The sequence below is a fragment of the Bufo bufo genome, chromosome 1 (genome assembly GCF_905171765.1).
Source record: "Bufo bufo chromosome 1, aBufBuf1.1, whole genome shotgun sequence".
Taxonomy (NCBI): Eukaryota; Metazoa; Chordata; class Amphibia; order Anura; family Bufonidae; genus Bufo; species Bufo bufo.
Genome location: NC_053389.1, coordinates 739,024,654 through 739,046,322, shown reverse-complemented (window position 1 = coordinate 739,046,322; position 21,669 = coordinate 739,024,654).

Genomic DNA, 21,669 nt, shown 5'->3' with positions numbered 1-21,669 from the left:
TAGGTGATGTCTGCCTAGGAAATGTTCACAAGCCAACCACAGTGAATTCTCTTTACACGATGTTGTGGAAATTTTATTATGCGGACATTTTACTTTAGGATGCTTGTGTGTTTTTATAGATTGTCTTCTGTCTCCCTGTGTCAGATTTAGCCAAGGAGCGCTCTAGCAGAGGGTACTTTGGCTGAATCGGTACCAGTGGTAAAACCGTCAGTATGAAAACCTTCTCATGGGCTTGGAGACATATCTGCTTTTAAGACATGCATATCTGCCTTGTCGGTATCCTAGTACCGTATACTGACAATAGCCGTAGCAATGTCTCGCAGATAATTTCAAACCTATAGGAACCCGTAGAATGATCTTTATTAGATACTGATCACCTTTGAGCAGTATTGAATGAGGTCCATGCTGACAGTGATGGGGGGTGGGCGGCCACCTGGCTGATCAGACAATGGACATGACTCATCCTTCCTTATACAGGGATGGGGTGTGTGCATTGTCTGCCCAGCCACATTGATTGCCCCTCCCTGTCCTTTGACATGTCATCACTTCCTGTATCCTTGTCTTGGGCCAGCCCTTTTTACACCTTTTGTTAGTAAATAAAAGACACAGGTTGAGCAGGGAGGAGAGGAGTTGCTCAGAATTCAATCAAGATGGTAACACCTGTGTCTGTCTCTGACTGGGGCTGAGGGAAGAGAGTTTCACCTTTTTCCTTACACAAACTTTGATGTGAGCGGATTGCAACTATTAATATTTTCTACAACAATGATTACCTTAGAAAATGGACGTACATCCCTCTTTCAGCCTTGTCCTAACAGATTCCTTGTAAAAGAGAAGCCGGCAAGTGTGCAATATCCTGACTTTACAGAAATGGAGAATCATTCTTGTGGGGGAGACCAAGACCACTTGTGGTGCACGGTGTTCCAGAGGACAAAGGAAGACCACAAGATAGCTCCCTCTATTGAAGATGAGGCCTTCTTAAACATAATGGAGCAAGGATTCCTCAAGGATAAAACGAACACCTGGGTTACACCACTGCCTTTCAAAACACAGAGACGCAATCTTCCCAACAACAGGGATCAGGCCTTTAAACTCTTCTGTTCACTCAAACGCAACTTTCAGAAAAGACCAGAAATGATGGAACATTTTTTCTTTTTCATGAACAAGATATTGGAGAACAGTGACGCAGAAGTAGCTCCACCCCTAAAGGAAAAAGAAGAATGCTGGTACCTACCAATCTTTGGCGTTTACAACCCTAAGAAGCTAGGACAAATCCAAGTAGTATTTGACTCCAGTTCACAATATGAGAGTCTCTCTCAATGATGTTCTTTTGACAGGACCAGACCTTAACAACACACTTCTCGGTGTCTTCATCAGATTCTGTAAAGAATCCATTGCTGTAGTCAGGGGCAAAGCTATAGGGAGTGCAGAGGTAGCAGTCGCTACCAGGCCCAGGAACCTGAGGGGGCCCAAAAACCCTTGTGCCACATAAGACCCTGGCATTATAGAAAGTGCATGCTCATCAAGTTACATCTCTGGCTGGAGGGAGGATTAGGTCAAGAATTTAGCATGAGGGGGTGCCCTTTCAATGTTTGCCTCTGGCAGCAGGAAGGCTATGTGCTCCCCTGCCCCTTGCCAACAAGCACTAAGGGAATGGGGGCCCAAGCTGAACTCTTGCACCAGAGCCCATGAGCCTTTAGCTACGCCCCTGGCTGTAGTTGCCGACATACAACAAATGTTCTATTGTTTCCTAGTTAAAGAAGAGCACATGAACTTCTTAAGATTATTTTGGTTCAAGGACAATGACCCTACCCAAGACATCATAGAATATCGCATGAAGGTGCATGTTTTCGGCAACATCTCCTGCAGTCTCTATTTATGGTGAAAAAGACTATAGGGAGGACGTTAAGAAGTTTACCATACCAAGATTGGAACTTTGTGCTGCTGTTCTAGCAGTAGAGCAAGCAGATCTTGTTGTGTCTGAAATAGATATAAATCTTGATAGTACAATATTTTATACGGACAGCATAGTGTTGGGCTACATTTACAATGAGACTAGGAGATTTTATGTCTATGTTCATAACAGAGTTCATAGAATCGGGAGGTCTACAGGGCCTACCCAGTGGCACTATGTACCAACTGACCTCAACCCTGCAGACCATGCTACAAGAGCTGTTCCTGCAGCCCACCTTAAAGATACTACGTGGCTCACAGGGCCACCATTCCTCTACAAACCTGTACTTGACACTCTTGAGAAAGACACATTTGAACTACTAGAGCCAAATGTTGATGCATAGATTCGTCCTCACGTTTCTGTACTTGCCACAAGAGTTTCTAACAGAGAGCATGGATCCAAACGATTCGATAAGTTTTCTACGTGGAAATCACTGAACAGAGCTATAGCTGGTTTGATTCACATAGCCAGATCCTTTAGAGCCACACATATAAGATCAGAACATTGCAAAGGTTGACATTACTGTCATAAGGCCCATACAGTGGACGAGCACACACAGGTCAGAGACGTTATCATCTGTTGTATCCAACAACAGGTTTATGCTCAAGAATTTGAACTCCGAAATCAAAAGAGTGTTCCTAAAGACAATTCCCTCAAGAGACTTGACCCCTTTATAGATGCTAATGGACTGCTAATAGTTGGGGGACATATTTCGAATGTGAAATTCGAGAGTAATGAATGTAATCCCATAATACTCCCAAACAATCATATTGCATCTCTACTTGTGCAACACTACCATGAGAAGACTAAACACCAGGGACGTTTGTTCACTGAAGGAGCTTTACATACAGCTGGATTCTGGATAGTGGGAGCGAAAAGGCTTGTGAGTTGTCTCATTTTCAAATGTGTCACTTGCCAAAAACTACGTTGTATGTTTCACAGAAGATGGCTAACCTCCCTGCTGACCGACTCAGTACAGAACCCCCCTTTACTAATGTTGGTCTTGACGTGTTTGGCCCCTGGTCTGTCACCACACGACACACTAGAGGAGGCCATGCAAACAGTAAACGCTGGGCAGTCATATTTATGTGCATGAGTATCAGGGCTGTGCATATAGAAGTTATCGAGTCTTTAGATACATCCAGCTTTATAAATGCTCTCAGACGTTTCATTTCCATTAGAATAAATGGAGGAAACAATACAAGTCTACACTACATGTCCGGAATAAATGGCAAACCAGCAAACCCAACATGGAGGTTAGTTATGTTGTTCTTGTCAAAGACTCTCAGTCAAGAAGAAATGACTGGCCTTTGGGACTGATAACTAAGGTGTTCCCAAGTGAAAAAAGGTGGTGAAAGAAGGTCAAAAAGGTGGAAGTTAAAGTCTGCAAGTAACATGAGCCTAAAGTCTTCCTCAGACCTGTTACTGAACTGATTTTGTAGCTTTCTCCAGAGGTGACTTACAGGGGTTCTGCAGTTTGTTTTAACTGATGATCTATCCTCTGGATAGATCATCAGCATCTGATCGGCAGGGTTCCGACACCCGGGACCCCCACCGATCAGCTGTTTGAGAAGGCAGCGACGCTCCAGCAGCGCCGCGACCTTCTCACTGTTTACCGCTGGCCCAGTGACGTCACGACTAGTATCAACTAGCGTGGGCTAAGCTCTGTTCACTTCAATGGAGCTTAGCCCTGCCCAGGCTAGTTGATACTAGTGGTGACATCACTCGGCCAGTGGTAAACAGTGAGAAGGCCGCGGCGCTGCTGGAGCGCCGCTGCCTTCTCAAACAGCTGATCGGCTGGGGTCTTGGGTGTCGGACCCCCGCCGATCAGATGCTGATGATCTATCCAGAGGTTAGATCATCAGTTAAAACAAAGTGCAGAACCCCTTTATTGTTGTATCCTTTAGATACCAGGCGGGAGTGTCACGCCTTCAGCAGTTTGTTATTGTTAATTTATGCATAGTTAGTATGCTTTATAATGCATAATTCTCTGATCATTATGTAACTGCACCATCTACTGTACACTGCAGCTCTTCACACTAGAAGTTTGACCCACTTCAGCTTCCATTACTTGTAGCCTATGAACTCTAGTGACATCATCAGCAGCCATTTCCCTCATTCACAGCCACTCAGGGCCGGGCCGACACAGAGGCTGGGGAGGCTCCAGCCTCAGGGCGCAGCCTGGGGTGGGCGGAAAAACCGGGCGCCCTCCCCTCCCCTCCCCAGCCAGTGTTCACTCTAAGCTGCGCTTGTAGATAGGAGCAGAAGGCTGCTGATTGGCCAGTATCAGCTAGCTGCCCTGCCATTGGTCCATCCTTTCACACCCCCTTCTCTCTGGAGCTGAACACAGCAGGAGGCAGGCGTTCTCACAGTGGATCATGTGACCATGAAGGAGCATGTGACCAGTGACGTCACAGACCTCCTTCTAACAAATCCATTCTAGCATCTACCCAGCATGTATGGCAGGACTCTGCTGAGAAAAGACCATGTGCCCAGGTGAGGTGACCACAGAAGTGCCCTGGCATCTGTCTGCTGCTGGAAGCTCAATGTGGAGCTTTATGAATGTAAAAACTAATACACAAGAGGCTAAAGAAACCCTGCTTGTCTGCTTCTGACCCTCATCTTAACACATAACATTCATTTAATTGCAATTTACTCTAACACCTAAAGGGATTTTTTTTAAAGCCTGCTGTTTCTCTAGGTGACCTTATGCTGATAGTAGTGTTAATAGAGTCTCAAAGGTCTGTAAAAATAGGGTAACTGCTTTTATAGACCCTTGAGACTCTATTAACACTACTATAAACATAAGGTCACCTAGAGAAAGAGCAAGTTTTTTAAATTATCTTTTTCCTTTAGGTGTTAAAACATAACTTATTTGATTGCTTGAACACCTAAAGGAAATCAAATTAAAAACCTGCTGTTTCTCAAGATGACCTTATGTTGATAGCAGTGGTAATAGAGTCTGAAAGGTCTATAGAAGCAGTTACCCTATTTTTACAGACCTTTGAGGCTCTATTAACACTACTATCAACATAAGGTCATCTAGAGACACAGCAGGTTTTTAAAAAGATTTTTCCTTTAGGTGTTACAGCAATCAAATGAAAGTTATGTTTTAACACCTAAAGGAAAAACATAATTAAAAAAACATGCTGTTTCTCTAAATGACCTGATGTTGATAGTAGTGTTAATAGAGTCTCAAAGGTTTGTAAAAATAGTGTACCTGCTTCTATAGACCTTTGAGATTCTATTACCATGACTTTTAGCATAAGATCATCTGGAGAAACATCAGGTTTTAAAAAAAAAATAAAAATTCTTTAGGTGTTAGAGCAATCAAATGGAGGGGGAGAAATGTGACATGGGTGAGGATGGGGTTACATGATGGGCCGGAGACAATGTCTGGTTCGAAACATGTAGACCGCATTGGGGCTTGTATTTTGAAGGTTCCGTTACCGCTTACATTTTGGATTGTGGAATAAACACCGTCAAGCAAAGATACGAGGTGCTGGATTTTCTTTTACTTCAAGAATGTCTGTAGTCTGTCTGTGCCATGGACGGGGAGAAATATGACATGGAGGGCTGATGGCTGACATGGGGGTCTGATCTGAGGCATTGGGGCTGTGCTTTTGAGCTGGGGTCTGATGGCTGGTCTGACCTGAGGTGGAATGAAAAATATTGTTTCCTATTATCCTCCTTTAAAACCTAGGTGCGTCTTATGGGACGAACCTACATTTTGGCGCACCTTCCCCCCCCCTTCCCCCAGGTGAACTGAAGGGGGAGAGGGGGGAGGGGGCGCCAAAATGTAGGTTCGCTTGTGTTGGTAAAAAACCTTGCACCGGCCCTGGGCGCAGGCAAGGGGGGGGAGGCGCACTTGGGCAGCTCAGCCTCTGTTGGTGGTGGACCTTGTCCCAGCCCTGCAGCCACTATTACAGAGATATCCACACGGTCTGGTAGTGTCCGGATCCATCCTCTACATCTAAGCTTACGGTAGCATCGCTGGTATGTTTCACATAGCTACATAACAACATGGTTTGCATCTGTATGCATATTGTATTATGTGTATTGTCATATGTCAGACTACATTAGTAAGTGCATTCTTTTTCTGTTTCTCAGTTTTACCCTGATATATATCCTTGTAATAAAGATGAAGTTGGACGTTACTCCATTGTCAATTCATTGCCGGGACAGGTTTAGCTGTCTGTCAAGCTATGTACCTTCACACATAAGGAGGACAGAACAGGAATATTATGGCTACAAATGTTTTTTTGGTATAATTTTATGTTAATGGTAGCTTTTTTTCAGTAACGAAAATAATGAACAATGGGAATAATTATTTGCAAAATATTTGTAATACCTAAAACAGACAAAAAGGACTATGTTTGACACCTCCCATGGGTAGGATCCCATACTGTAGAAATAACATAGAATTTTATATAGAGGCAAGGGCTACATACTGTAAGGGTCCATTCACACGTCCGTTGTTTCTTTCCTGATCTGTTCCGTTTTTTGCTGAACAGATCTGGACCAGATCTGGACCCATTCATTTTCAATGGGTCCTGAAAAAAATCAGACATTGAGCTGTCCGTTTTTTTCCAGGACCCATTGAAAATGAATGGGTCCAGATCTGGTCCAGATCTGTTCAGCAAAAAACGGAACAGATCAGGAAAGAAAAAACGGACGTGTGAATGGACCCTAAATGGGGGGATGCTTTTTCAGGGTAAATATTGAAGCCCTTCATCTACTCAGTCATGCTTCGTATCCTGTGAACCAGTCGTCTATTTCCATGACTGGAAAGAACAATGTGGGTATCCCTGGCCAGAGAAGCATTTCCCCGACCCACGAGTCCTACTCACAGCTGTATGTCAGACTCTGGGACACAGACACACACCTCATCTATATAACAAAGGGAGAGTGTCAGCGGCGTGAATACTAAGTCAGCTCATTCCACCCTTCTAAATGTCAGCGTCTGGCTTTAGTAACCCAATAATTACTTCATGCCGTGATATAATGCAGAATATTACATTTACTAGATATAACAACCCAAACAGAAGCATTATATGTATTTATTTTACGCACTTACATAGCATTTCTATATTCCACAGCGCATTACAGACATTAATGTAGTGTCCCACGTATGTGTGTATGGGCCACTCCAAATTGCTATATGCCCTTTCATGTCATATTGCACTAATCACTGTATTTTCTATTGTCAGTGCTGCTAAATTCCAAATACAGGCTGTTAGACTGCATTACACACTTCCAAAACTAGAGGTCACTATAACATCATTTATATAGGTCAGCCACAGGAAGTTACAGTAGATAGGAGAGGAGTTGTGGGAGGAGAGGAGTGAGGAGTCTAGGAGACAGACTTGTCTCTGTTCAGGAGTCAAGCTACTTGAACTTGTGGAGATAGCAGCAAGCTTAGCTTATAGACTCCACAGCACCAAGTGACTGAGAGAAGCTCCCAGCACCTGGACATAGCCAGTGCAAAGTTGTGTGTTACCATATTCCTATATGGACAGTGTGGATCTGTGTGAAGACAACCTTTTCAAAGAATGGAGCAGAGAGTTTGCCTGCCATGAAGGAGACCGTACTTGGGTTGTATACCGTATTTTTTCGCCCTATAAGACGCACCAGCCCATAAGACGCACCTAGGTTTTGGGGGAGGAAAATAAGAAAAAAAAAATTTTTAACCAAAAGGTGTGCTTTTGGTGGGTTTGGAACTAATGGTGGTCTGTGGATGGCACTATTACTGGGAATCTGTGGATGACGAACACTGTTATGGGGGATCTGTGGATGACGGACACTGTTATGGGGGGATCTGTGGATGATGGACACTGTTATGGGGGGATCTGTGGATGACGGACACTGTTATGGGGGGATCTGTGGATGACGGACACTGTTATGGGTGATCTGTGGATGACGGACACTTATGGGGGGGATCTGTGGATGACGGACACTTATGGGGGGATCTGTGACGGACACTGTTATGGGGGGGATCTGTGGCTTGCACTGTTACAGGGGGATCTGTGGCTGGCACTGTTACGGGGGGGGGGTCTGTGGATGGCACTGTTACAGGGGGGGATCTGTGGCTGGCACTGTTACAGTGGGGGATCTGTGGATGGCACTGTTATATAACAGTGCCATCCACAGACCCCCCCAGCCCATAACAGTGCCATCCACAGACCCCCCCCAGCCCATAACTGTGCCATCCACAGATGTCCCCCATAAAAATGTCATCCACAGATCCCCCCCCCTCCGCTCCAGTATACAAATATAAAATGTCTTATTTAATAAAAAATGATTACACATGCCCCCTCACTCCTAATAGTACCGTACATCCTAATAGCTTCTGTACAATGCCGGCAGGCAGGCCGGGCGGCCGGCGCGTCACTCACTGACGTCACTTGCCTGCGCCGCCTGCTTCATTCATAAAGTAGGCGGCGCAGGCACGTGACATCAGGGAGTTACGCTGCCGCCCGCCCGGCCTGCCTGCCGGCATTGTACAGAAGCTATTAGGATGTACGGTACTATTAGGAGTTGGGGGGCATGTTTAATAACTTTTAATTAAGACATTTTATATTTGTGCAGCACTGGAGCGGCGGGGCGGGGCTATAGTACAGTGACTGCACCGCCCCGCCGCTATTGCCGGCCCCCAGCTCCTCCTCCCAGTCCCTCCCCTGCTCGCTCGTACATCGCAGTTTGCGATGTAAAACTGCCAGCATACGCCCCATAAGACGCAGGGGCATTTTTCCCCCATTTTGGGGGGAGAAAAAGTGCGTCTTATGGGGTGAAAAATACGGTACCTCTTAGTACCAGAGGATCCATAGTATTGCAAGACTAAGAAGCCTGAGCAAGATCAGGAATCAAGTAGAGTATCCTTACCACTCCTGCATAAGTTGAGCTGGAACCTACATACTACACCTCACAGAGCCTGCTAATTGGGATTTGCAGCTTTATCATCTTTACCAACTTCATGTAAGACAAAGTACTGCTTTTGAACGCTACCTATTGAAAGACTACAACTGACAAGTAAAGTTCCTGTTTGGTTCAACTACTGCCTCTCTCATTATTTCATTTTTTCATTTACTCATTGCACCTCACGGTGCTGGTGTCACGAACACCCGGGCCCAGCCGCCGAAGCGTTACCCAATTACCATCAAGGGCACCTCAACTTCCATCTGGCTGGTGTTCCCTGCAATAGAGAGTGCCCCGGAGGATTTAGTGCTGTCTTCCCCTCCACTGCATGCCAGCCCAGTGAGCTACAGAAAAGTGAGTACAACTACTGCACCCACTCTCACCATGCACTCACTACACCCCCTGTGGCCCGGTCCTCACATTAGCATCAGGCTGTTCCCAATGGGACTCACAATCTAAGTTCCCTATCAGTATGTTTTTGACAAACTCCATGCTTATGTTGTCCATGGTCAGATTGGTCAGATTTGAACCTAGGACCCCAGCACTGCAAGGCACCAGTTCTAACCACTGAGCCACTGTGCTAACCCTATCTGATTTTTGGGCTAGACTTTGAGTGCACTATAGTGGGGAATAGCTACAAGGAGATGGCTATGTGTAGGTACTATGAGATGTATGGTTTGATGGTAATGGAATGTTTTTCGTGGGACAACACCTTTAAGTGCACCAAGAGCGGGCCCAAGCCACTCTGTGCACTCTTGCTTCACCTGCTTCCTCTGCCAGACCTTCCCTCTCTTTCTTGATTAACAGGTCCAGGCAAGATGACTATGCAAGAACCTGACCAGGATCTACCTTAGAAGGGGTTGCCACTCCTGAGAAGTACACTGCCCCTTCAACACTGCCATATCCCTGGGCAAGTGGCACAACCCCTTTTACGACATGAGCAGGGCTACCGTTCTGATTAGTGAAGAGCCGGCCCCGATGAAGCAGCACCATCTGGCCACTAGTTGGAGTTGCAGGCCAGTGAGAAAGGGAGCAGAGTCTGAAGGAGAAGAGGGAGTCTCCTTCCTGAATGTGATCTGTGAATGTAATGCAGTGTGCAGCCCATAGCACATAGTGCAATAAATAAAGGCCCAACTTATTATGGGGCCTTGTGAGTATGAGTGTGGAGGCCCAACCTGGATGAAGAGAAGTGACCAGAAGATGGCCATATGCAGCAATAGTGATCCATAGAACATGAGAGAAGAGGGAGTCTGCTACCTTTCAGACTGGGAAGGAGATTGAAAGAAGAGGCAAGGTAGCCTGTGATGTGTGGGGACTGCTAAAGAGCAGAGCACATGCAGAAAGAGATAGACTCTCCCTCCTGTAGAGAATGACCTGCTAAGAGCTGTGACATTAGAACAGAGGGAGTCTCCTTCTCTGCAGGTGTGCCACATAATCAGGTGACTGTAGATGAGACAATTGTAGATGTGACGGATGGGCCCAATACACATGCTAGGTTGCAGGTGAGGCCTAGTGACCAAAAACCAATAACAATAAGCATGGAAGGAGAGAAAGACTCTCTCCCCACGAAAGTGCCAGGTAAGAATTAGATAAAAGAAGCAGTAAGGTCAAAGAGAAGCCAATGTCCTGGCCCATGTGTCACTCCCCGGGAATACTGGAGCATGGGAGGAGTAATGCCCCAAGCAAAAATGACAGCTGCAAAGAATTCCTCAAGGTAAGGCACTTGAGGCCTATAGACCATTGCCCCTAAATGAGGGAGGTGCTCCTTGAGACTTATGGACTGTAAATATGTACTGTATATAGTCGAAGGTACTGCACATATGGTGAAGGACAAGTAATGTGATTTTAGGAGACTGCAACCAACATGAGTATAGTAACTCCATAATGAGTGATACAACTGTTAAGTGTAGGTGCCATATGAATATCTTTGATTCAACTTTCGAAGAAAAAAAGTGTCTTCCTGTAGAATAAAATATCTATATACTGCATAGTGAAGTTGTGATTGGGGTAAGAATTTACATCACTCCACCTGCTTTATTTTCATGCCATCAAAGTAACCTGAAAGAGTACTTTTCACACTTTACAATGACAGTGCCTGTCCAGGTTCTTGTGTTAGTAATACTGCTGCAACTGCATAACCAGATGTGCTCTATCTTGTAATGGTGTGCTGGTTCTCCGATGCATATGGCTGTGCCAAACCAACATGATAGTGGCAAAATCCCGTCCCAGTTGCTATAATGGTATAGAGCAACATGTTGATTGGTCAGATACAGTGAACAAACTCATGGGCATAATAGGGACGTGGAGTTTCTCATGTGGACCTGGTGGCAAAGATTATTAAAGTAATGTCTGGCCCGTCAAACAGGAGGAGGAGCTGTGAGCACTTTACTGTTCAGCGCCCCGTCTGCGTGTGTTGTGTCAGCAGTGGAGCTGCTGCTCTGTGATTCTTAGGATGAAGCCTCTGGGCAGCAATCGTGCGTAGTGAGGGAACTTTGATAGGTGATAAGGGCATTTAGCATATGGCACATCATATGGCACCTCCTGGAGTTTAGTTCATAATTGTGTGTGGTGCTGTGGCTGCATCATCAAGCGCAGCGCCTGGAAGGGGTATGACCAAAGGAAATAATAGGCATGGCTAACCTCGAAAAATTTCTGGCAGTGCACCACACACCTTGGTCGTCCCTGGCCCACCACTCGGTGGCGTTATATAATTTAGTGGTGTAAACTCTGGCTCTTCAGGCTGAAAACAAAGGATTGACTAGCTTTATTTTTGCTGGTGTGGTCAAAAAAATCTGAGACAGGCTGTTCTGCAGCCTAACCTTAGCCTGGAGCACATATTTTAAAATTTACAGAGGCATGCGGTTCTGTGCTTACATGATTAAGGCTTTAAGCTGGCCATACACATTAGATGAATATTGTCTAAAATATTTAGGATCCGCCATGTTTGACCAGTGTTTGTTCAGCAGCTGTCAAGGAAATACAGGTTTGGAACTATAAAATTTCAACATGCCCCATCATTTGTTCTCAAGGGAGATAGAGTAAGATGCCACAAGACCTGCTTACTCCTCTTTCCCCAATGACAACACATGCATGGTCAGCCAAACCGAGCATATATCTACATGGGGAGGAAGGGTGGAAAAGATTTTTCATCAAACCAATATGGAAGGCTTATGTCCACCTTTAAAATGGCAGCTGGCTATTAGATTTCGACCTTCCAGCCAGCCACAAACCGGCAAACATGCCGCACATCGGTTTTCATCTGGCCGATTCTCAGCATATTTGCTGGGTTGCTACCGAATCTCCGCACGTCCCCATTATAGTTAATGGGGCCAGACGGAATTTCGGCAGCGCCCGGCCGTGACGGATCCGGCAGGCTGTTCTGGCCCGGAACTGCCTACCGGATCTGTGAAACGTAGATGTGAAACATACCTAAGACCATTTTCAGAATAGGGAAGAAATTTATACATCTGTTCAAGGAGTTTAATCCAATGATCCTAAACTCTCACTTCCTCCCCTGCGCAGGAGGCAGAATAAACAGGATAACTGCAATTAGGTGATATTCAGAACAGATAAAATTTACATAAATTCAAGAGCACTCAAGACACATTATTTCGTGTAAAGCCTTCTTCATACACCATTACATAATAATCACACTATAAAAATAAATATATCAGCCGCGCATATTTTATTGAAAGCTCTTATCTGCGGAGGATGGTAATACGATCTTCAAACAATCCTTTTTTTTACAAAAATAATAAACGTTATAAAAATAAATATTAATGTACAATCAGAAAGATAAATCTGGGTCCAGAGTTATTCTGTTCCATTAAGGTGTTAACACTAACACGTCCATAATCTCATCACAGGATGTACTGCTGCTGCAATCTCCAGTGATTAGCTATATAGTATGAAAACCAAGCAAAAAAAATAATTTTCCTTGCATCACCACCAGTGGGGAAACAAGGCATTACATATTCATCACTAAAATCAATGGGTAATCAATGGATGTGCTGGGTCCTCCAAAGCAAGAAGGGCTTTTTGTTGCAATTTAAGCTCTGGCTTATCGTTTTATTGATGCAAAAGGTTAACTAAGAAAGGCTGCGGCTAGTTATTTCCAGTTCAAAAATTTGTATGTGTCTTTTATTTATTAGCATCTAAATGGTGTTAAAGAGTCACTGTAAAAATTAATAAAAACGGGCAGTAATAAAATATAACTTTTAATATGATACCTAAAATTGAAAGCCCACAATCCTGTTCATAGACACCACTACCAATGGACAAATACCACCAGTAGTCCCTACCATAAAGGTATATTATTACCTGAAAAAGGAGGGAGGGGTAAACTAACATGGAGAGGCAAACACTTCTTACCAGATAGTCTACGCAGGTAGTGACTTGCTTCAATATTGCACACGTTCAGGTTGTTTTCATCCCCAAAAAAGGGGGGAAACTGCTGTATTCCACTGACCAGAGCCGCGCTGCTGTGTCACCGTCTGGTCCGTGTATGTATATATAGCAGAAAGAAACAACCAACACCAAACACAGGGTAGATTCTACCACTAATGATGAAGGGTGCAAAGAAACCTATATAAGTGCTCAAGTAGATAGATATTTGTAGATGTATGTGTGTGTTTGGGACACATACATCTACAAATATCTATTATATAGGTACTGTACTTTTCCCTTAATAAGATGCAGTGCATCTTATAAAGGGAATACTAGTGAGCGCTTCCATAATGGAAGCGCTCACTAGTCTGCAGGAGGAGGGGGAGAGAAGCGCTGTGAGCGCTGTCCAGTACTTACCCCTCCTCCTGCTCGCTCTTCTCAGGGCCCGCACTGCTGTGTCCTGGCTGCCTGCAGCGTCAGGACGTACAGAGCGCACTCTGACCTGACGCTGCAGGAGGTCAGGTGACTGCAGCGCGGGTCCTGAGAAGAGAAGACAGCCAGAACAGGGAGAGTGGCGGCAGGAGAGGTATATGACTTAATTATTTTACAGTATGATCTGAGGTCTGATATGGAGGTCTAAAGGGGGGTCTGGAAAGGTCTCACTGGGGTCTGGAGAGGTCTCACTGGGGGTCTGGAGTGGTCTATGGGGGGTCTGGAGTGGTCTATGGGGGGTCTGGAGGTCTGACTGGGGGTCTTATCTGATGTATGATATTGGGTCAGGGTCTTACATGGAGGTCTAATGGGGGTCTGATGTCTGATCTGAGGTCTAACACTGGGGTCTTATATGGGGTCTAACATAGAGGTCTAAAGGGGGTTTGGTCTGAGATGGGCGGATCTCATTTAGGGTTTTATATGGGGGTCTGATCTGAAAGGAAGTGGGGATTTATTTGTACTAGTGCACAATATAAAGGGGTGTTTTTGTACTGACGCAGTCACGGATGAGGTAAAGGAGTAAACACCACACCGACAACCAAGGGGGAAAGGAAAAGCCATTAGGCCTCAAAGCTAGGGAAAGAACCCTACTCCTGGCCCTGACTCCTAACCGTATGGGCACCCCTTGAAGGTAGAAATGCCCATACATAGGAAACTGGAAGCCCTGGAGACCCTGAGGAGCCCTAAAGATATTGGCAGGGCTGAGACAACCCGTTCCTTCCAAGATGAAGGAACAAGCGTCTCCCTGAGGCCTAGTAACCACAACCAAGGGGAAAAGACAAAATACAAACAAGCGAGACATTTAGCTTCTGTTGTAGAAGGATGAGCAGGAACTCGGGGAGAACCACACTCCAGCTCTTTCCAAAACCAAATGAAGCAATCTACCGCATAGTCAGAAGGGTGGGGTCAGACTATAAAAGGTAGAAGTGATGACCACTGAGCAACAGCTGAGACAAGGGAAGTGGTAATTAACCCTATCAACACTGAATCAAGAGAAATCAAGGAGGCTGTTAGATTCCTCCACGCTCAGCCAGTCTCCTTGATCTCCTGACATCAGTCACCTGAGGGACTGTGACAGACGCATCTGTGTGGTACCAGTGTTTTCAGGGGGACTGTTTCTGCAGGAAAGTATTGGGGAGCACAGTGGACACAGTATTGGGGGTGACAGGATGGGGTGTTGAGAAGGTGAGGAGGAGGATGGAAAAGTAGGAAAGTAAGATGTCTGTTTGTTAAACTCTACAGAGACGAGGCACGGCTGAAAGAAGTCAAAATGGCGGTCTGGTCTGACAGGAGAAGAAGAGGAAAGAGAATATCTACATCAGAGAAGTCACTGGATGTAAGAGGTACATATGTGGCGCTGTATTACCCTGTATGTTCTGTAGCGCTGTATGTAATGTTTTCCAAGTATGTCTTTAACCACTTCAGCCCCCCTAGCTTAAACACCCTTAATGACCAGGCCACTTTTTACACTTCTGCGCTACACTACTTTCACCGTTTATTGCTCGGTCATGCAACTTACCACCCAAATGAATTTTACCTCCTTTTCTTCTCACTAATAGAGCTTTCATTTGGTGGTATTTCATTGCTGCTGACATTTTTACTTTTTTTGTTATTAATCGAAATTTAATGATTTTTTTTTCAAAAAAATTAAATTTTTCACTTTCAGTTGTAAAATTTAAAAAAAAAACGACATCCATATATAAATTTTTTACTAAATTTATTGTTCTACATGTCTTTGATAAAAAAAAATGTTTGGGTAAAAAAAAAATGGTTTGGGTAAAAGTTATAGCGTTTACAAACTATGGTACAAAAATGTGAATTTCTGCTTTTTGAAGCAGCTCTGACTTTCTGAGCACCTGTCATGTTTCCTGAGGTTCTACAATGGCCAGACAGTACAAACACCCCACAAATGACCCCATTTCGGAAAGTAGACACCCTAAGGTATTTGCTGATGGGCATAGTGAGCTCATAGAACTTTTTATTTTTTGTCACAAGTTAGCGGAAAATTATGATTTTTATTTATTTATTTATTTTTTCTTACAAAGTCTCATATTCCACTAACTTGTGACAAAAAATAAAAACTTCCATGAACTCACTATGCCCATCACGAAATACCTTGGGGTGTCTTCTTTCCAAAATGGGGTCACTTGTGGGGTAGTTATACTTCCCTGGCATTCTAGGGGCCCTAATGCGTGGTAAGTAGTTTGAAATCAAAATCTGTAAAAAATGGCCGGTGAAATCCGAAAGGTGCTCTTTGGAATGTGGGCCCCTTTGCCCACCTAGGCTGCAAAAAAGTGTCACACATGTGGTATCGCCGTACTCAGGAGAAGTTGGGCAATGTGTTTTGGGGTGTCATTTTACATATACCCATGCTGGGTGAGATAAATATCTCGGTCAAATGCCAACTTTGTATAAAAAAAATGGGAAAAGTTGTCTTTTGCCGAGATATTTCTCTCACCCAGCATGGGTATATGTAAAATGACACCCCAAAACACATTGCCCAACTTCTCCTGAGTTCGGCAATACCACATGTGTGACACTTTTTTGCAGCCTAGATGCGCAAAGGGGCCCAAATTTCTTTTAGGAGGGCATTTTTAGACATTTGGATCCCAGACTTCTTCTCACGCTTTAGGGCCCCTAAAATGCCAGGGCAGTATAAATACCCCACATGTGACCCCATTTGGAAAGAAGACACCCCAAGGTATTCAATGAGGGGCATGGCGAGTTCATAGAAGATTATTTTTTTTTTGGCACAAGTTAGCGGAAATTTTTTATTTATTTTTTTCTCACAAAGTCTCCCTTTCCGCTAACTTGGGACAAAAAGTTCAATCTTTCATGGACTCAATATGCCCCTCAGCGAATACCTTGGGGTGTCTTCTTTCCGAAATGGGGTCACATGTGGGGTATTTATACTGCCCTGGCATTTTAGGGGCCCTAAAGCATGAGAAGAAGTCTGGAATATAAATGTCTAAAATATTTTACGCATTTGGATTCCGTAAGGGGTATGGTGAGTTCATGTGAGATTTAATTTTTTGTCACAAGTTAGTGGAATATGAGACTTTGTAAGAAAAAACAAAAAAACAAAAATCAATTTCCACTAACTTGTGACAAAAAAATGTCTGAATGGAGCCTTACAGGGGGGTGATCAATGACAGGGGGTGATCAGGGAGTCTATATGGGGTGATCACCCCCCTGTAAGGCTCCATTCAGACGTCCGTATGTGTTTTGTGGATCCGATCCATGGATTCGTGGATCCGTAAAACACATACGGACGTCTGAATGGAGCCTTACAGGGGGGTGATCAATGACATGGGGGTGATCAATGACAGGGTGGTGATCAGGGAGTCTATATGGGGTGATCACCCCCCTGTCATTGGTCACCCCCCTGTAAGGCTCCATTCAGACGTCCGTATGTGTTTTGCGGATCCGATCCATGGATTCGTGGATCCGTAAAACACATACGGACGTCTGAATGGAGCCTTACAGGGGGGTGATCAATGACAGGGGGGTGATCAGGGAGTCTATATGGGGTGATCACCCCCCTGTCATTGATCACCCCCCTGTAAGGCTCCATTCAGACGTCCGTATGTGTTTTGCCGATCCGATCCATGGATCCGTGGATCCGCAAAACACATACGGACCTCTGAATGGAGCCAGTCTTACAAGGGGGTGATCAATGACAGGGAGGTGATCAGGGAGTCTATATGGGGTGATCACCCCCCTGTAAGGCTCCATTCAGACGTCCGTATGTGTTTTGTGGATCCGATCCATGGATTCGTGGATCCGTAAAACACATACGGACGTCTGAATGGAGCCTTACAGGGGGGTGATCAATGACATGGGGGTGATCAATGACAGGGTGGTGATCAGGGAGTCTATATGGGGTGATCACCCCCCTGTCATTGATCACCCCCCTGTAAGGCTCCATTCAGACGTCCGTATGTGTTTTGCGGATCCGATCCATGGATCCGTGAATCCGCAAAACACATACGGACCTCTGAATGGAGCCAGCCTTACAAGGGGGTGATCAATGACAGGGGGGTGATCAGGGAGTCTATATGGGGTGATCACCCCCCTGTAAGGCTCCATTCAGACGTCCGTATGTGTTTTGCGGATCCGATCCATGGATCCGTAAAGCACATACGGAAGTCTGAATGGAGCCTTACAGGGGGGTGCTCAATGACAGGGGGGTGATCAGGGAGTCTATATGGGGTGATCACTCCCCTGTCATTGATCACCCCCCTGTAAGGCTCCATTCAGACGTCCGTATGTGTTTTGCGGATCCGATCCATGGATCCGTGGATCCGTAAAACACATACGGACGTCTGAATGGAGCCTTACAGGGGGGTGATCAGGGAGTCTATATGGGGTGATCAGGGGTTAATAAGCGGTTAATAAGTGACAGGGGGGGGGTGTAGTGTAGTGTGGTGCTTGGTGCTACTTATTACAGAGCTGCCTGTGTCCTCTGGTGGTCGATCCAAGCAAAAGGGACCACCAGAGGACCAGGTAGCAGGTATATTAGACGCTGTTATCAAAACAGTGTCTAATATACCTGTTAGGGGTTAAAAAAATTAATCGCATCTACAGCCTGCCAGCGAACGATCGCCGCTGGCAGGCTGCAGATCCACTCGCTTACCTTCCGATCCTGTGAACGCGCGCGCCTGTGTGCGCGCGTTCACAGGAAATCTCGCGTCTCGCGAGATGACGCGTATATGCGTGACTCTGCCTGAGACTGCCGCCTCCGGAACACGATCCTGCGTTAGGCGGTCCGGAGGCGGTTAAAATTATGTAACATAAAAACATTATTTAAACAAAAGGTCATTTTCAGATGACACGTTCTCTTTAAAGAGGACCTTTCATGGGTTTGTAGTAAGTGAGATAAATATCTGTACCTGCGGGGTACCCCCCGCTGTGCTGCCACCCTGCCTGTTTTTTTAAAATGGCGCTCCTGCGCCCCATTATGGCTACCCACAAATTTCGCCCTCAGTATGCTAATACTGAGCATCAGAGCCAGGTTTTTTCTCCCTGGCTGTGACGCTCTGCGCTGCGATTGGACAGAAGGGAGAAGGAGACACCCACAGAGAAAGACTGCGTCTCGTCCCCATTGCTCCGATGTTTAGAAATTTGCGGGAGGCCATAACGGAGTGCAGGAGCGCTTTTTTAAAAAAACAGACAGGGTAGCAGCATCAGCGGGGGAACCGTCTGGTACAGATATTTATCTCACTTACTACAAACCCATGAAAGGTCCTCTTTAAGTCTTTGTCTTGGAAAGCTGGGAAACAGCCAGTTGCCTTTACGGCTGATTCACACATGTCATGTGTGGCCCGAACATGTGAGCACCCACTGGGGCTTTCACTCAGCTTTCCAAGACTTTTCAATTCGCTCCTATGTCACTATATATCAGATTGACCTTTTAGTAGTCTGGAAAATGCTTGTATGTTTTGCAGGATTTTAGTGGGATATGATGATTTAGTTTAATATTAGAGGAAATGTTCTTTAAACATGTAGACAGTCAAATATAAAATGTGAGCGAGTGATTTAGATATTGTGGCACATGAGGACACATTGGGTGGGATCTTGCTCTCATCTTTGCTGGATCTACAACCTATATTTATATTTCTGAAATGTGAAGTTTTCATTCTTTCCACATAACTAATTAACAAGACTGAAGTCACCATACCAGCATTCATCGTGTTACCGTGTCACCCACCCCTCTAATTCTCGGGAGGGTACGGAATGTCACAAACTCACTTAGAATGAGCCAGTGTGTCATTTCTAAATTACTGTAATTATATTAAAGGTTTAAAATACCATTGCTGCTAATGAACTTATCGAAATATGGTCCCTGACACTATTACTGGATGGGACTTAAAAAAGACTCCTTATCAAAGGCTAGAATGTGTTTATAGAAGTCAGAATTTCCGGTTATGGAGTTGGCAATGTAGGATATTTTCTCAGGATCTTCTTACCATCTCATGCATTGTAGCCTCTCTATGTATAGTATTTCTACGCTGATCCAGGTGAATGGTTTGCAGAAAAGAAGGGCATTGTCCATAAAAACTAAAGTTCACATCTCATTTAGCTAACCGTGAGTTCACAATGTTAGAAGCTTCTATCAGCAGTTCCATCAGATTTGGCAACAAGAATATCACAGCAATGCAGCTTTATTCTTGTCATCAAAATGACCAAACCCTGAAGGACCTCAAGTCAATGGGGCCCATCCAACACAATTGAAATCCATCATGAGAAGCCACAACACAGATCCGAACAGCGCCCAACTAAACTTAAAGGCAACCTATCACGTTAAATGTGGTGTTTGAGCTGCAGGCAGCATGTTGTTGAGCAGGAGGAACTGAGCAGATTTATATATAATTTTATGGGAAAATATTAAGTATAACTTGTCATTTATACATTTAAATCTCTGCTCATTCTGGGCTTTAAAGTCAAGGAGGTGGTCCTATCAGTGATTGACAGCTCTTCTATGACCCTGTCAATCACTGATAGCTCCGCCTCCTTGACTTCAAAGCCCCGAATGAGCAGGAATTTAAATGTATAAATTACATGTTTTACTGAATCTTTTACCACAAACCTATATATCAATCTGCTCAGCTCTTCCTGCTCTATAATATGCTGCCTGCAGATTGTTCTTCATTGTCATTGTGCCAAGTTCCCTTTAAACAGAAGATTAGTCATCTAAAATTTTCCTGTGGGCATCACCATTATTCTATGCCCTAATTCTCATAAATGACCCTTACTAATGACATTAAAATATCAAAAGCTTGCCAGGCAATGAGCCTCACCAGTTATGGACTGAGCACTTAGGTAATAGGGCAATGGCTGAGGGCTCTGCAATCGTGGCAGACACTAGTCCCACAGGTCTCCAACAAGGGATCACCACCTAAATATCTACTTGTGATTTTCAGAATATCGTTTTATAATAATTATTCTCCGGTGTTTCACATTAAGTGACATCATTGTGCCTCTGTTGTGATGTCACAGATCCTCTCTCATAGGTAAGAGAACTATCAATCCACCCACTATGTACATTACATCCTTGAACCAGCAATTATTAGGCACTTATTTCATACACCATCCCAAAAATATTTGGCCATTCTTCCAGCAGGGGCCCCAGTTTTCATTTGGGGTCCTAGCAGTCCAACCCCCATTGATCACACTTTTATGGTATGTTTCTATGCACAAAAACCCTTATCGAGGCCAATGATGGCCAAAGGGAGGGAATGGGTCTGGCTCTGGCTATAAGTAGGGTCTTTCTCTTTCTAAATGCCATTATTAAGACTATGGTCTCTGTGTTCGCATTCATAGCTTTTATGGATGTTTTTATATAAACTCACATTTCTGTTGACTGAGCAAACATTGCACTCAAAGCTCAACAGCTCTTTGATGGATTTAAGTGTATGAAGTCCAGAGCTTGCTGATCTGTGGATCCCTAGACACAGGGCAGCACATAGACCCAGGAACACAGTGTCACACTGTTCTGCAGAACACTACAGGGTCAGGATTATGGAGAGCACATCTCCTGGATCCAGGCTGTGGCTAAACCGCTGACCAGTAAGGCAGACTGCCCTTCCTATGCCCTGCTTCTAGACGGTGAGTCAAAGCCACATATCACACAGCGGCTTGTTTGTATGTAATGTCATTCTGAAACACAAAATGATAGATTTCGAAGTGTTAATAGAGTAACGCCGTCTCTTTTAACGCAAAGTTGGTCAGCAACATGGAATATGGCCAAGATGTACAGAATGGGCTACACATCATTCAGTAAACTAAACTTCCCAAATATCTGTCACCAAATGTCTGGTTCTGTTCCTTCCACTAGATGACGGTGTGTGGGTGACTGTTAATCATGCTCCAGTCTGATCTGCACATCATCCATATCCGGACAGTAAACATAAGTGGCTGAGATG